The sequence below is a fragment of the Peromyscus eremicus genome, chromosome 19 (genome assembly GCF_949786415.1).
Source record: "Peromyscus eremicus chromosome 19, PerEre_H2_v1, whole genome shotgun sequence".
Taxonomy (NCBI): Eukaryota; Metazoa; Chordata; class Mammalia; order Rodentia; family Cricetidae; genus Peromyscus; species Peromyscus eremicus.
Window position 1 is genome coordinate 66,581,715 of NC_081435.1, and position 15,634 is coordinate 66,597,348.

The 15,634-nt window shown below is 38.2% G+C and overlaps 1 long non-coding RNA gene across 2 annotated transcripts in view; it reads left to right on the forward strand.

The window, feature by feature from the left end:
- LOC131895810 (uncharacterized) overlaps positions 1-15,634 on the forward strand; it is a 99,231-nt gene that overhangs the window by 59,080 nt on the left and 24,517 nt on the right. Inside the window, exon 1 of one of the 2 annotated variants that reach the window (XR_009375283.1) lies at positions 5,670-5,782. The exons of the other annotated variant lie outside the window; for it this stretch is intronic. This is a non-coding gene — a long non-coding RNA (uncharacterized LOC131895810). Of the gene's footprint in view, positions 1-5,669; positions 5,783-15,634 lie in introns of those variants that run through there. 2 annotated transcript variants of the gene reach the window in all.

Sequence of the window (15,634 nt, forward strand, 5' to 3'; positions counted from 1 at the left end):
AATAATGCAGCAATAACAAGATATGTTAGTAATTTGTTACTTAAACAGGGAATCTCTGTGAATCAAATCATGATGATAGCTTTCTAACTGGTGACATAGAACCTCTAATGACTAAAGATGTTGAACATCTTCTAAAACACTTATTGACCGTCTCATTTATTCCAAGAATAGAAGAAAATCTTTGCCAGCTAGACTTCAAAAAGATGGTTAGTATCTAGAATATATAAAGAACTATAGCCATTAAATGCCTCACATTCCAAAACTGCCAGTCAATAAATGGGCTAATGAAATGAGCCAGCCTTTTCCAGAACCACTCTACCGCCATGGACGAGCACTGCTGGAAACTTCCCAGAGAGACTGGCACATTGAGGAGTTCCTGACAAGTTTCTGATTCATTGGTTCTGGGGCTTGAGGTCAAAAACCTTAGCATTGGCCTTCAGGAAGTGTTCTTCCTAAGCCCATGTAAAAGTTGAGTATGCTCCTGAGTATTCTTATCTAAAACCTATATGATCAGAGACACTTCTGTTCTCTGGTCTAAAGAACCTGAAATGATCCATAGATATTGTTCATACTGATAATTACAAATATTGAAGCCTGGTTTATATAGTCACCATACAGAAAGGGAGGAAATGGGTAAAGACATATGCTTTAAACTGCACAAAGCTTCATGAAGTAACTTAGTGTTTTATTATAATATATAGAATCACATACATTGAAAGAACTGGAGTGAGCTTTTTTTTTTCCTCCAGTTTATTAGCACATATGGCATTCAAGGACTCCCTGTACTTAGCCCTTGTGTACCCTAACCTCCTCCATACCAGTTCCTTCCACAAGGGGAAATGGAAGATTTTAAATTCTAAAACTATGGTTCTGGTTCAATACCATTACATTTTTAGCATGTCTTTGGTTTAGCAAAAGGATTAGATTTGATCATCCAGCTTTAACTAAAACAAGGATGTTTTCACTCACACCAATAGGGTCGTTATAGAAACAGTATCAATCCCTAGGGAAAATGCCAACAGTACATAACTTTGTCATACTGGTTGCATCATGTAAACATTTTGAGGTCTAAGAAGTGTTCTTTAGATCTAGGTTTGTTGACACACATAGGTATGTCCAGTACTTAAGAGAGTTTAGCAAGATCACTAAGAGTTCAAGACCAATTGGGCTACACAGAAACTGTGATTAAAGAGATTTAAAGCCAGAAATAGCAGGTTATGGGCTGATAATAAAAAATACAGCAAAGAAAATTAAAATACACTTCCCCTAAATTGAAAGTTTGTCCTCTATTAATTTTAAGAAGAGATGTGATTCAACATTATAAAAAGTTAAGTGAAGACAACTATAGTAAAATTATTCTGCCTTTATAGGAACTGTCTTAGTTTGGTTCAGGAATGCCCCTATGGGTTCATGTTTTGAATGCTTCATCCACAATACAAATTTTCAATTTTAGTATTTTTTATATACACATGTTTTCTGTGCGTGTATATCATGCACTATGTGCATACCTGCTGCCCACAGATGCCAGAAGAGAGGGTCAGATCCCCTCAAACTAGAGTTACTGAGCATTGTGAGTCACCATTCAAACTGGGTCCTTTGGAAAAGCAGCTTAACATCAATTTTCTTTTCCGTGAGGCTGGAGATTTCAAGTCCTGCTTACAGAAAGAGAAGAGTGTGCAATGGTTGACAGTGGACTTTGAGACCTTACTTTGGCTCAGCAATCTGTAGAGCTCCTCTCTACTCAGCACCCTGAGTAGGCAGAGATTCTATGTAGAAATACCCATGTCTGGCTTAGTCTGGTCATGCCACTATAACAAATATTCAAATCTGGATAATCTGTATAACAGAAAAAAATTGTTACATACATCCCCAGAAGAAGCTGGACCCACAGGGTCACGGTGACAGCAGTTTTAGCATTTGCAGAAGACGATACCTCCCAGAGGGCACCACATCACTCTCCTTCCAAGGAAAAAGTAGTGTGCAAACTCTCCCAGACCTCAGACAAGGGCCCTGTTCCCATCCAGAACGGCACAGCTTTCAAGACTGATCTACCTCCAAAAGGTACCACTTCCTTAATATCATCACTTGGGGGGGGGTGTTCAATATATGAATCTGGGCAGGATACAGATGTTCAAGTTATAGCAATGAGTCCATAAGGTAATTTATTTATTTTGTTAACAAAGATATTTACATACTTATCTTTTCCCATTGAGTTTTCAAAAGATTCTACATGAGGAATTCTGACCTTAATTAGACTTGACTAATAAGGATAGTTAGTTAGCCAACTTCAAACAAATGTGTAGAATAGGGTCTGTGCTCTCTCTCTCTCTCTCTCTCTCTCTCTCTCTCTCTCTCTCTTTCTCTCTCGTGGGGTGGTGGCTTAAGCATGTGGGCTAGAACCACCCTGTCTGGTTTTGACACTTACTGTGTTAATTTTATGTGAGTTACTTAATTTTGGGTAGGCAGAGGGAGGGTGTCTCATTTCCTCCTTTACAAAATGGCCTAGGTTAAAACAGTGTATAAACATTTCTAGCTTATTCATGGTGGCTATTTGTATATTGAGAACACTAACTCATCATTTTCCAGAGTGCATCAATCTTTTCTTCAGTTTTTTTCTGCCATATTACTTGACAAAAGGCATTTTCGTGCCTCTGTTGGGATTGAGAAAACTTTCTTATAAAAATAAATTATATGCATCAAAGAATGAAAGTTCACTAGGCTGTCCAAACAAAATATCCATGCATCAAAATGCCTTTGTCAAGGGTCTGCTCTCTTGCCTGGGTTCTTGGCAACGTCACTGGGTCTTCCTCAGGAGGTACAGCAGCAGGGATCCACACACAGAGGAAGGACATTCAGACTCAGCAAAAGGAGGCTGAGGCTTCCTGCTCCCCCGCCCCCTATGTGAACCTCATAACTTCCCTTCCTCCACTCGTCCTTCCCTATCCCAGAAAGAGGAAGAACATGATTAGCCACAGTTTACAGGATCTGTGGGATAAGCCTGGGGTCCCAAAGGTGGCCTGACCCTTCTCTCTGTGGTTGACCCACATCTTTTCCATCACCAAATTATTTTTGGACCTGAACATTTTTCACAGGCCCCAGTGAAACAGCCTCCCAAGGAGCTGCGAGTTCTGGGCTCAAGTATGTGAGCCCAGAAGGAATAAGATTATAACTGTGACTATCACTTCTCCAAGGAACACTCGAACTTGTAACGCTTGTGTGCTTTTCTGCTTTACCTGTACTAAAGGAGAGAATTCCTTGATTTTCACAAGCTACCAGTTAGAAATTACTTTTTAGCTGAGAGAATCCTCCCATCCTTCTTAAAATGCTAATGCATTTCCTGTGGTATGATGGCAGGAAATTGGGGTGGGGGATAATGTTGCTGGTGTCCAAGGCTGCTGTGGGCTATGATATAAGAGTTCTCTATTTTTCTGTGTTCTAAAGGTGGTGGGATGTTCTTCTTATTCAAGCAGTGTCATCACGAGCAATCACACTTGCTCCCCAGATAATCCCACAGAATGCTTGGTATAAAACTATGTAGCAAGGAGAGGTGGCCCCAGGAGCACGCACACCTGGCCTCACAGAGTCAGGCTTCATAGGGGATGGGGCTTGCAAAGCCAAGATGAAGAAGTAATAATCATTGGAAAGTAGGACCGTGACTAGGTACCACAAGTCAGTCTACAAAGGAACATAGGCATCTCAGGCAAGGTAAGAGTATGATGAGTCCAGTGAGCATTTCAGGAAACAGCAGGGGTCAGAAGCAAGTTGGGGCTTGCAAGGGATCAAGGTCTGATGGCTTTTTACAATGGTCCTTGCCATAATTATCCTTCTAAGGACCCAACTTCTCTCTGGCCTCTAGAAATGCATCTCTGTTCCTGTTAACATCACCAGAATTCTTTCCTAATTCCCTACCACAGGCTTACTTTGCTGGCGGGCATGTTAACCCCTGCTCTGATAATTTTCGCACCCAACTACTAGAGGACTAAGTGCTTTGGCTTTAGTACAAACTCCCGACTTTAAAGAAAAATGACGGCTGCCGCCTTTTCTGTCCTTCTTTGGCCCATTAACATTTATGCTGAGTGTCTTTTTAATGCTAAGTCTATCGGCGGGCCCAGTGTTGAGAGCTGACTAAAGATGGTAAGGGAGGTGTAAGGTATTATTCTTTCTTGTGCTTCCATTTTAATACAAAGTTGACTTTTCTACCAATGACTCTAATTTTTAGCAAATGACTTTACAAAAGAGGGAAGAAGATGCTCATATTGATAGCTATTTGTGTCCTATAGATGTTACATATTCCACCTCCATGCCCCAGGATGAATTAAATAAAGCAGAGGACATAGCAGACCGCCTAGCTTAAAGAACTTTCCCTAGACGTGAAATCAAGGCAGTTTGGCAACTCTAAAACTGTCTGGAGACAGTGCTGAAAGTTGAGATTAGTCTGCAGGATTGAATGTCGGCTTTGCATTGCTTCGCCAAATATGGGGGGGAAATGACTTTGGCTGCTGTGAAAGCCAGCTTCAATGGAGACAGAAGAAATTTCTTTCTCTTTTTGTTTCTCAACTCCTGGGGCCTCATAATCAAAGTTTGGCTTAGATCTGGATTCAGTATCTTTTACTATAGTCCTGATGTCAACCCAAATGCCACGTGAGGAGGGATCATGTTTTTAAGGGGTAGACATATGCAGAAAACAGTTCATTCTCCCTCCTTCCCCCTTCCCTCCCTCCCTCTTTCCACCCTCCCTTCCTCCCTTCTTCCCTCCCTCCCTCCCTCCCTCCCTCTCTCCTTTCTTCTCCCCCCACCTACCTCTGATCTTGAGATAATTTTAAAGAAGACAGTGTTTGTATTTCCAGTTTTTGAATTTTCATTCCTCTTGTAGGTGTCCCATAGACCACTGAGGTCTTACACTGTCAGTCTTTTAAGGAGACAGTAATCAAACCTACCTCAAGTGCTCAGATCTGAGTATGTTATTGCTTAGGCTTTACACAAAGTTACAGGAAGACATCAATACTTAAATCGTATTTACATTTGGTGGGTAAAACTTCTTTGACCTAGAATATAAGCATTGCTTCCTATGCCTCTATAGGAACTCAGGTTTTTCTTCATAGATTGAAGCGTTAGTTCATTATAACTTCAATTTATTTTGTTTGGTATTACCACTAATTCAATGACTTCAGTGGATTATCTTTAGTCTTTTTTTCTTTATTAAGAAATGTTTTATTCCTTTTACATAGCAACTACAGATCCCCCTCTCATCCCTCCTCTTGCTCCCCTCAAGCCTTCCCCCAAGCCTTCCCCCATTCCCTCCTTCAAAAAAGTAAGACCTCCCATGAGGAGTCAGCAAAGCCTGGTACATTCCATTGAGGCAGGACTAAGCCCCTCCTCCCTGCATCAGGAATGTGCAAGGTGTCCCACCATAGATAATGGACTCCAAAAAGCCAGCTCATGCACCAGGGATAGATCCTGTTCCTACTGCCAAGAGCCCCTTAAACAGACCAAGCTACACAAATATCTCACTTATGCAGAGGGCCTAGTCCAGTCCCATGGAGGCTCCACAGCTGTTGGTCTAAAGTTCATGAGTTCCTACTAGTTTGGTTTGGTTGTCTCTGTAGGTTTCCCCATCATGATCATGATGCTCCTTCCTCACAGAATTCCTCTTTTCCCTCTTCAGCAGAACTCCTGGAGCTCAGCCTGGTGCTTGGCTGTGGATCTCTGAATTTGCTTCCATCAGTTACTGGATGAAGGCTCTATGATAGCAGTTAGAGTATCCACCAATCTGATTACTGGGGTAGGCCAGCTCAGGTACCCTCTCCACTATTGCTAGTAGTCTAATCTGGGGTCACCTTTGTGGATTCCTGGGAACTTCCTTATCACTAGGTTTAAAATCATAGTATTCTGATAGTATGGAAGATGAAGAATGGAGGATTTTCAAAGCAATAAAGTAGGAGGCTTCAGAGTCCAAAATTGGATAGACATTGTGTATAAAGCCATTATTCACCAATGATATTTTTGATGATATGGTCAGCTTTGACCTCTATTAACACATTGGCATCCTTTTTAGATATCCATGCTATTTTAAAAGGCAGTATCAACCCTTATATTCTATAAAGTATATTAGTAATATAGAAAGCCAATATCAATATTAATATATGTGACAACGCTGTGAAGTAGAAACATTTTAGCTGCACATGACACAGTGACTCCAGTTTGAAATGGACATTCTAGGTAATATTAAAAAACAAAAATGACTCCATTTTAGTTATTCATGGCACAGAGAAATTTGTTGAGAGAACATTTGTCTGTCAATGACATTTACCCCAATGATGGTTGACATTTTGAGTAGGAAGACAGAAGTCCAGGGTGACATGGGAGATAAGCACACACATATTAAACATGCTGCTTCTTTTTCCGAAGTGGCGGTGCAAAACAGTAACTTGATTTATGTATCTAAAAATAGGTGGATTTTTAGGTGATCATGTAGCTCAGTGTGTGTTACTACAAAAACACTTCACTTAAAAAGATGTGAATTTGCTTATTTAATGAGAAACATTATTTCCCCGAATTGTTTTCTAACAAATATCTTCATGATATATATGTACACACACATCCATGCACACTGGTGTACACACACACACACACACACACACACATCACATCACATCACATCACATCACAAAATGAGTATATACTTATCTCCAGCGTCTAGGACTGGCAGGAGGTTACTTTGAGCCCATGAGAAGTTTCTCCAATGGGATGCTGGCCATAGACCAGAGAAGTCTATGGTGCTGGATTTTATATAATGGATTAATTCTGCTTGACTTTAATACTATGTGAATAGAATCACTATGTTTCATTTATAAATTTATTCATTGTAGAAAGGAAGTCACTCTTCTTTTGCTCAGTGTGAAATGGTTTACCCACACAGTTGTGTGTAACCTTACATCAATTGTTTTCATTACTTTGTAGTTTATGACATTGAGTGTATGTATTATGTGCCATCAGACTTCAATTGATGACCTTTATTATTTAAAAATTGGGAATATCAAGAATAAGAGTATGATGAACATTATTATGGTTCACATTTTTTTTTTATATTTTGAAGTATTTGTAAACATAGCAACCAGAGTTTCATTGAGTTTAAGTTTTTAGCATTAATAAATACAAGGCTATACGCTTGATAGCTTTAGCAGAAGCTGGACAGACTGTTGGTAACACAACCTGCCCTCAGTTGGTTAGGAGAGTTGCCAGTACAATCCATCTGAGTTGATATTTTTATCTTCACTTATTCATTGTAGCCACGTGTATAGTGCATCTTATTCTGACTCTGATTTGCTTCACCCTGATAGCTAGTGGCTGAGCATTTTGCATGTTAATGTGATATTTGGACATTTAGATCTTGTGCACTTTTTCTACAAATCATTTGTCATTTTTTCTGCTGTCTTCCTTATGGTAACAAAAGGAGTCCTTGCCAATTTACACCCACTCCCACACCTGTGTTGGGAATTTTATTGGGATTGATCTGAATCTTTAGACAATTTTGGGATAATGTCATTGTAACAATGAGCACTTCAGTTCAGAGTCATGATATGCTCTTGAATTTATTTTTGGCTTTCCATAGCCTCTTGAAGTTATATGTAGAAGTTTTAGTGTTGTCATGTACAAGTTTCATTAAATCTTTTCCTAAGCACTTGAAGTTTTTGTAGTGCTATAAATTTTAAATTGTATATATTTAAAGTATTTTATGTATTTGCTATTTATCTGTAAGAGAATAGCTGGTCATTTCTTTATATATTATTTTGCCTTTCCTTGCATTCCTCTTCTGAATTACAAACTGTATTTGATTCTTCATGTGCTCATGTGTTTCTTACACCCTTTTCAGTCCCATTTTTAGTTTTTATGCTTTAGCATGAATGGTATCTACATTGGCATCTTGGTATCTGTGTTTGTCTAAGATGGTGAAATCATATGGGTATTTTAATCATGTTCTTGTATCCTTATTTTTTAATTATAGAACCTTTGTTGATTAGAAATACGTTTTTGTGTTTTCTATTTTTAGTCTATTTTAACTGTAACTTTGATTATTTTGTTTGTATTTTTCTTTTATTGAAAATGTTTTTTTTTCATGCAATATACTCTGTTATGGTTTCCTCTTCCTCTACTCCCAGTTTCTCCCACCTCCTTTTTGTCTCTTTTTAGAAAACAAACCGGTTTTTAAGGGATAATAGTGAAATGAAATGAAATAAATCAAATCAGAACAGAACAAAATGAACAGAAGAAAAGGAACCTAAGAGAAGGCACAAGAAACAGATGTAGATACAGAGAAATATTATGTTTGTACATTCAGGAATCCCATAAAAAAACAAAAACTGGAAGTATAGTATGTATGCAAAACCTATAGGGTAAGAATAAATAAATAAATGTAAAGTAAAAATAATAATAAAAATAAATAAAATTTTAAAAAGCCATGACACATTATGATACAAGGAACTTCCAAAGATGCCCTTGAGTTCCCTTTCTGTTGGCTGTCTGCTGCTGGGCATGCAGCCTATCCTTAAGGATAGTTTGTTTCTCCAGTGAAACTTCCTTAAAGAAAGCTAGATTTTCATTTTCAAATGGTTATCAACTGGAGATATCTTCTGGATTAGGGATAGGGGTATTTGTCCAATTCACCTTTCAGTTCTAGGATCTCATCTGGTGCAGACCTGTGCAGGCACTGTGCATGCTGCCTCAGTCTGTGAGTTCATATGAGCTTTGGTCCTGGTATGTTTAGAAGCTTTTTTCCCCTGGTTTCCTTTATCCCCTCTGACTCTTACACTCTTTCTGCCTACTCTTCTGCAACCCTGAGCTCTGGGGTGGGAATCTGATGGAGGCATACTGTTTAGGGCTGAGTATTCTAAGGTCCCCCCCCCTCTCTCTCTGTGTATGTGTGTGTGTGTGTGTGTGTGTATAATATCTGGATGTAGGTCTCTTTATTTGTTCCCATATGCTATAGGAGGAAGCTTCTCTGATGATAGCTGAGGAAGGCACTGATCTCTGAGTATAGCAGAATGTCATTAGGAATCATTTTTATTGCTATGTGTTTCTTTTGTAGAATGGCAGTATTTGGTTTTCTCCTAGGTCCCTGGGCTATCTAGTCTCACATTCTTTCTTGGTCATCCAAGCAGCTTCAGGTATGGGTTTCTTTTCATGGAGTGAACCTGAAATCAAATCAGATATAGGTTGGCTACTCCCATAAGTTGTGTGCCACAATTGCACGAGTGTATCTTCAGGGTGGACACCATTGTAGATCAATGATTTCCTAGCTGGGCTGACATTTATGTTTGTCCATTGTGAGCATGCTGAGTACCTTCCTGTACTGCACTAGCCAGTAGAGGTGAAGGCTCTAGGCAGGCACCAGCTTGACTTCTCTGTGTTTAGTGCATTGTGTGGCTGTTATTTTCAGCAATAGGATCTTGCTGTCCATTTGTGGAGAGCAACCTATAGCGTTTGCAACAGCCCAGGTTGCTTGGGGATTACCATGGAACCCCTTTGGCCAACAATTGGATTAGATGTAACCCATACCTGGTGCTGAAGCTTCATTTGGTGGTTAGAGATATCTATTTGGCTCTGTCTCCCCATTATTTGGCACTCTCATTTATATTACCTTCATATATGTGCTATGATTATACACTGTGAAGATTTGTCACTGTGATTGGTTTAATACACAAGCTGACTGGCCAATAACTGAACAGAATAAGGTTAGGCAGGAAAGCCAAACTAAGAATGCTGGGAAAAAGAATGGAGGAATCTGAAGTCGTCAGCCAGTTGGAGAATGTGTCAGACACACAAAATGGCATAGAGGTAAAAGCTATAAGCCTTGGGGCAGAACATAATAAAAATGGGTTAAGTTGTACGAGCTAGTTAAGAACAAGCCTGAGCCGGGCGGTGGTGGCGCACGCCTTTAATCCCAGCACTCAGGAGGCAGAGCCAGGCGGATCTCTGTGAGTTCGAGGCCAGCCTGGGCTACCAAGTGAGTCCCAGGAAAGGCGCAAAGCTACACAGAGAAACCCTGTCTCGAAAAACCAAAAAAAAAAAAAAAAAAAAAAAAAAAAAAAAAAAAAACAAGCCTGAGCTATTGGCTGAGCATTTATAATTAATATGTCTCAGTGTGTTCATTTAAGAGCAGCTGTGGGACAGGAAAAGTCCACCTACATGTATGTATATAATTAAGTAAATTTCTACTATATTAGGTTTTCATGTTTTCTCAAATGGCCCTCAATTTCAGCTGTCTATTGTCATATTCCCTCTGTCACCCCTTCTCTCCTCCTCCTTCCCATTTGATACTCCTCTTTCAGTCCACCTCATCAATCCATAACTATCCTATTTCCCCTCTTAGGGAGATCTGCCCCTCCCCTTCTGTACTTTAACATACACCTAACTCCTGTGGTTCTTCAGATTTCAGCTTACATCTAACATTTAACATCCACATATAAGCAAATAAATACTATATTTGTCTTTTTGTCTCTGGGTTACCTCATTCAGGATAATTTTTTTCTAGTTCCACCCATTTACCTGTGAACTTTATGATTTCCCTTTTCTTTTTAACAGTGGAGTAGTATTCCATTGTATAAATGTGCCAAATTTTCTTTATCCATTCATCAGTTGATGGGCATCTAGGTTGTTTACAATTTCTGTTCTTGTTTTTTTCAAATTTGGGTGACCAAGAACTTGGCTATTCTATTATAAGTACAGCAGCAATGAAAATGGTTGAGCAAATGTCTTTGTAGTAGGATGAAACATCCTTTGGGTATACACCCAAGAGTGATATAGCTGAATCTTGAGGTAGATTGGTAAGAATCTTCTTGCGGGGTGGCCACACTAATTCTTATAATGGTTGTAAAAGGTTTGCATTCCCACCTATAATGGATGAGTGTTCTATTTATTTTATTGATCTTGGCCATTGGTGTAAGATGAAATCTCAAAATCCATTTTTTAGTTGGGTTATTTGTTACATATTAATACATATTTGTTTTTTTTCCTTTTTCTTTTTTTTTAGTTCTTTATATAGTTCTGATATAATCCTCTATTACATGTGTATTTGGTAAAAGTCTTTTCCAATTGTATAAGCTACCACTTTGTCCTAATGATGGTGTTCTTTGCTATGTAGAAGGCTTTCAGTTTCATGAGATCCCATTTATTAATTGTTGATTTTAGTGACTGTTCTAATGTGTTCAGTTCAGAAAGTCTTTTCCTGTGTCAAAGAATTCAAAGCTATCCCCAATTTCTCTTCCATCAGATTGAGCTATTTGGTCTTATGCTGAAGTCTTTGATCCATTTGGAGTTGAGGTTTGTACAGAGTGATAAGTATGGATCTATTTGGATTTTTTTCTACACGCAGTCACCCTGTTTGACAAGCACCATCCATTGAAGATGGTTTCTTTTTTCCACTATGTATTTCTGGCTTCTTTATTTAAAAAAAATCAGGAGCCGGGCGTTGGTGGCTCACGCCTTTAATCCCAGTACTCGGGAGGCAGAGCCAGGCGGATCTCTGTGAGTTCAAGGCCAGCCTGGGCTACCAAGTGAGTTCTAGGAAAAGGCACAAAGTTACACAGAGAAACCCTGTCTCAAAAAACCAAAAAAAAAAAAAAATCAGGTGTCCATAGCTGTATGAATTTATACCTGGGTCTTCAATTCAATTCCATTCATCAATGTGTCTGTTTTTGTGCCAATGCCATGCTGTTTTTATTACTATAGCTTCATAGTGGCATTTGAGGTTTGGAATGATGATACCTCCAGCACTTCTTTGGCTATTCAGGGTTGTTTCAGCTATCTTGGATTATTTTTGTTCCTGTATGAAGTTGAAAATGATGTTCCTTTCAAGATCTGTGAAGAATTGTGTTGGAATTTTGATAAAGATTGCATTGAATTTTTAGATAACTTTTGGTAGGATGGCCATTTTTAATATATTAATGGTAACAATCCATGATCATGGGAGATCTTTCCATCTTCTGATATCTTCTTCAGTTTCTTTCTTTAATATCTTAGAGATTTTTATCATGCAAGTATTTCAGTTGCTTGGTTAGAGTTATCCTAATATATTTTATATTATCTGAGGTATTGTAAAGGGTCTTGTTTCCCTGATTTTTTTCTTGCAGTCTATTTCTCATTTGCATATATGAAAGTGACTGATTTTGGGGAATTATTTTTGTATTCAGCTATTTTGATGAAAGTATTTATCAACTATAGGCATTTCCCAGTGGAATTTTTATAGTCATTCATGTATAATATTGTATCACCTGTAAATAAAAATACTTTGACTTCTTCCCTTCCAATTTGTATTACCTTGATCTCCCTTTAGTTGTTCTATTGCTCTAGCTAAGACTTCAATTATTATACTGGAGAGAGTGGACAACTTTGTCTTGTTCCTGACTTTAGTGGAATTGCTTCAAGTTTCTCTCTGTTTAAGCTTAATTTGTCAATGGGCTTGCTGTAAACTGTTTGTATTATATTGATGTATATTCCTTATATGCTTAATCTCTCTAGGACTTTTATCATGAAGAGGTGTTGGTTTTTGTCAAAAAGGCCCTTCCTGCATCTAATGAGATGATCATGTGGTTTTCTTTTCCAGTTTGCTTCTATGGTGAATTATATTTATTAATTTATGTATGTTGAATCATCTCTGCACCTCTGGGATGAAGCCTACTTGATTATGGTGGATAATATTTTCAATGTGTTCTTGGATTAATTTTGCAAGTAATTTATTGATTATTTTTGCATCTATGTTCATAAGGGAAATTGGTCGGTAATTCTCTTGGTTGGGTATTTATGTGGTCTAGTTCTCCAGGTAACTGTGGCCTCATAAAACAAATTGGTCAATGTTCCTTCTGTTTCTACTTTGATTATTATGTACCAAGGGCAATTTCTGTTCTGGTTCATCTATTTGGTAGTTTGCATGCTTCTTTTACCTTGATAGGCATGACCTTCTTTAGGTTAGGGAAATTTTCTTCTATGAATTTGTTGAAAATATTTTCTGTGCCTTTTATTTGGGTTTCTTCTCCTTCTCCCATTCCTATTATTCATATATTTGATCTTTCCATGGTGTCTCAGATTTACTGGATTTTTTTTTTTGCTTGGAGCTTTTAGATTTAACATTGTCTTTGACTGAGGTATCCATTCCTTTTGTCTCTGTGTTCTGTGACTAACGTGTGTGGTATCTTCAGTAAAAGGGTCTCCCACCATGTTTCTTGATTTTCTTTCGGGAACAATTGGTTTTTGTATCCCTTTTCTGAACTTTTTGTTTAGTTGGTTTTGCTTGTTTATTGTATAAATTCCATTCTTGATTTTTCTTAATTTATTCATGGATAAACATCTGTTAACATAGACCAGATACACCTCGGATCCCTCTCTTATATTTTACAACATACAATATGGCTTTAACAAGCACCACATTTGTTATTTGTGGGTAAAACAAAGGGATTTTGAACTGTATAATCTTCTAGATTTGACACTTGCCCCTTCATCTGAAAGTAAAGAAGTCAGTCAATGTAAATTTCCTCTGCTTATAGATTACATTAAGAAAAACAGATTGAATTTAAGAAAATTAAGTGGTATGTGGCTGTGAGCTCTAGGAATATGTAGCAAAAGTTGTTTTTTGTCTGTATGACTATGCAATGCTAGTCAATCTTAAACTTCTAATGTATGTTTTCTGGTATCTTTTACCTACTAAGACAGTTTCTGTGTAAAATGAAACATAACACAGGAATAGGAAAAGGCTTTGTAGGTTTTCTAACATGGTCCTTTTACTCATTTCACAGATGAAAAGAGTGTGACTCAAATGTACTCTCCAAAGGAACATGGGGCATTGTGAAATTAAGATAGAATGTGCTTTAGATTTTACATTTCTCTTCTGCTTCACCATTTCCAATGGAGTGTTCTTGGTTTTGTTTGAAGTGATCCCAACGATTTCACAGGCAGAGTTGAGCATTGATGCTGAGGCACAAACTTGAAGCTGGCACGTATACCTTCCCTGGGAGTGAGATGATCTCACTGCCAAGCATTGTTTCTTTTGCTTTTATTCGCCTTTTCTTATTCATTAGTCCTTATTAGGTACATAATTATGGTGTGCTGTGTGTTTGTAAAATAATCTCTGTATGAAAGTAAATTCCCTAATTGTATTAGAAATGAAGAAAAAAGAGATTCAATAACAATGATTTATAGAAAAGAGTAATTTGAATAAATTTAAAAGTGGAATGTCTTAGAATTATAGAGCCATTAATGATCTGAAGGGTGTAATTTGAAAATTTCTGTTATTTTTGCAGCATATTAAAGGGAAAATTACATGCTAGTGTAGTGTTCTAGAACTTGAAGATTTGGATTCCTGAAAGCTAATGGTTGCTTTTTCTGGATGTTCCATTTCTTGCCGAAGATAACCAGTGCATTGAGAGCAAAGGCCAGACTGTATTTTCCCCTCAGTCTCCAGCCTTTGTTGCTAATTCAAGTTCATAGCAGGACATTTGTTCATCTTCTCTGGACAAAACTCTTTGATGTTTACAACTATTTCTGTCTTCTTGCCTTTGAGGCACAGGATAAGATTAAATTTACTGTTTCCTCATTGTTGTATGAGGACATGTAATTAATTTTGGCTAATGAATTGTGAGAAGAATTGTTGGATGCCATTTCCAGGCCAAAGCATTAATTACCCATGAGTCCCCAGCAGCACACCCTTCCCTAACATACTCTAGCAATATCCAAATAGTGGCTCTTCTGTCCCTGGGGTATGACAGTGAGGGTAGAGTGGTGCTGAGCCCTCGACTCCCAAGGAAATGGGCTTGGTCACTCTCAGACAAAGACTTTTGAGGTCTTTTTGTTGGCACTACTGACTCATCCTGAGTGTTGTTTGCACTGAGTAAGCCTGATATTTTGGTGCCTAACCTGTTCAAATAAGAGACCAGACATGGGGACAGCCAGTTTCTTGGCTGTGGCTAGCCAGATAGCAAGGACATTTGGTGACTTCTTCTCTTGCCTAAAGACAAAGGAGAAATTAGTTATGTAAGGAGAACATGCATTTAGAAGGACAGAAGAGAACATGGACACATGGAGACTCAGACTAGTGTTCACAGCTGAGTATCTCAGGACACCTCAGTCCATATCATGGATGGACTCTGTGGCACATGGTATTAGTGAAAGAGCACTTTATTAAGGGCTTTTATACCTATGTATGGAATCTACTTTCTAGGCTTCAAATGTTCTATTCACAGGCAATTTATGAACATGCTATTTCTCTGTATATTTAATTAATGTCATCCTTACCATATTTTGTGTTCATATCCTATGGAATGAGCACATTTTCAAAGATTAAATAAACGATTTCCATTGTATGTGGTGGCTATCTTGGTTACACCTTCTCTTGGCTGCCTCTTCTATGTCTAGTATGCCCATACTTCCTAATGGCTTCTCATTTCCAGTTAGTTTTTAGACTAGTGTCTCAGAATGACTTCATGGCTCAGCCTGCAGATTGCTTCTTCAGATTGAGGCTGTGTACTTTGGTCACATTAAGAATGTCTCTAAGTATAAATGTGGGGGATGGGCATATATAGGTTTGAAAAGTTTCTTCCTAAATTAGTCTTTGGTGTTCCCCAAAGAATAAAAAAGATGTTGGAGG